The sequence below is a fragment of the Octodon degus genome, unplaced genomic scaffold (genome assembly GCF_000260255.1).
Source record: "Octodon degus isolate 3935 unplaced genomic scaffold, OctDeg1.0 scaffold00003, whole genome shotgun sequence".
Lineage (NCBI taxonomy): Eukaryota > Metazoa > Chordata > Mammalia > Rodentia > Octodontidae > Octodon > Octodon degus.
Genome location: NW_004524579.1, coordinates 6,500,440 through 6,501,851, shown reverse-complemented (window position 1 = coordinate 6,501,851; position 1,412 = coordinate 6,500,440). Strand labels below are relative to the sequence as shown.

The 1,412-nt window shown below is 36.8% G+C and overlaps 1 pseudogene; it reads right to left on the bottom strand.

Moving 5' to 3' along the window:
* Positions 1–1,173: 1,173 nt before the first annotated feature.
* Positions 1,174–1,412, bottom strand: part of LOC101574550 — a 4,774-nt pseudogene continuing 4,535 nt past the window's right edge.

The following is a 1,412-nucleotide window of genomic DNA, read 5'->3' as shown; positions in this document are numbered from 1 at the left end:
GATTAATTATTACTTATTCCTCAGAGATTGGGTATTGGGGACACTGTTGACTTGGGGAATACATTTCAACAAAATGGCTCTTAAGAGCTTTGAGAAGGCATTTCTGAATGGTAAACTGGAAGAAGATGTATACCTCACTGAGGAGGGCATAATTCTTAATCGCAAATTTTCTAATGTAAATCCTATAAGAAAGGGGTGTGTTTAGAGTCAGGAAGAAGCTGTGTATAATTTAATGAAGCTGAACAGCCCTTTCTGGTAAGACAGAGAAGGGCTAGATAGTTTCCCCTAGCTTTTAAAAAAATACAGATGAATAAAAAGTAATTAAAAAGTAAAACAAAAATCAAATGAGATGTGTAAATTGTTTACATACATATTTCTTCAAAGACCTAAATATTTTAAAATAATGTATTTCTCTTCTTGTAGAAAATTATTAAAAAATTTTAAGCTAAAGCTTTTATGAAGTGCAATCAATGGTAACAAAGGTCAGTGGCTGGATTCACTTATCCATGACTGATTTCCAACGATGGCATTAACATTAGATCAGAAAATTTTCCTGCTGTAGCTTTTAATAAGGATATTTTAACTGGAATTATTTATGAAAGCAATTTAAAAAGAATGGCTGAAAGTAAAAGTACCTCTGTGTTCAACATTCATACAAACCCAAATTTAAGTTTTATTTGTTCTGTTTTGTGCCTTTGTTTAGTCACAGTTGATGATAAGAGTTATACTTTGAAAGAAATACGTCAGATATGTGCAAATGTGGACTATTGGATTATACTGCGAGGATCGCGTACCACGTTGATATCAATTGACTATCAACTGCATGATATTTGAACTTTTTCTCTTAAATTAAGGACTCCTCCTAGACAGCATGTACATGTGCATAATTAGTACTTAACCAAGGGCCCAGAGGGTATGAGAAGCTATTACTTAAATTAATCCAGCCCAACTTCAGTCCAAAACATAGATAAAGATATTTTTAGTTTTCACTTCAAACAAGTTGCTCAGCGCAGAGAAAGAAAAGCGAGCAGCCCCCATCGTGAGCGCGGCGTGGAAGACTAGGGTCTCGGCTTTTCGTGGCCTTGCTTCTGACCTGCTTTTTCTAATGTCGTTTCAATAGGTATTTTAGCTGTCATGTCAAGATTTTGCCTTGAAGTTGAGTGTAGGGGTATTCTAAGCGCCTCTCTGGGGCAGCTTCTGTTGCCCAGTTACAGTCACGGTGAAGTGGGACTCTTGCTTGGCTGTGGCGTCAGCGCGGGGTGGATTTTCTGTAAAACACAATAAATGTGCCCAAGTTTCAGTGCTTTAGCTTGAATTCCTGCTCCAAAATTTTTGCTTCTTACTTGTGGGACGCAAACACTTTAAAAGATGTTAGCAAATATTTTCTGCCCCACTATGCGTCACACACACAT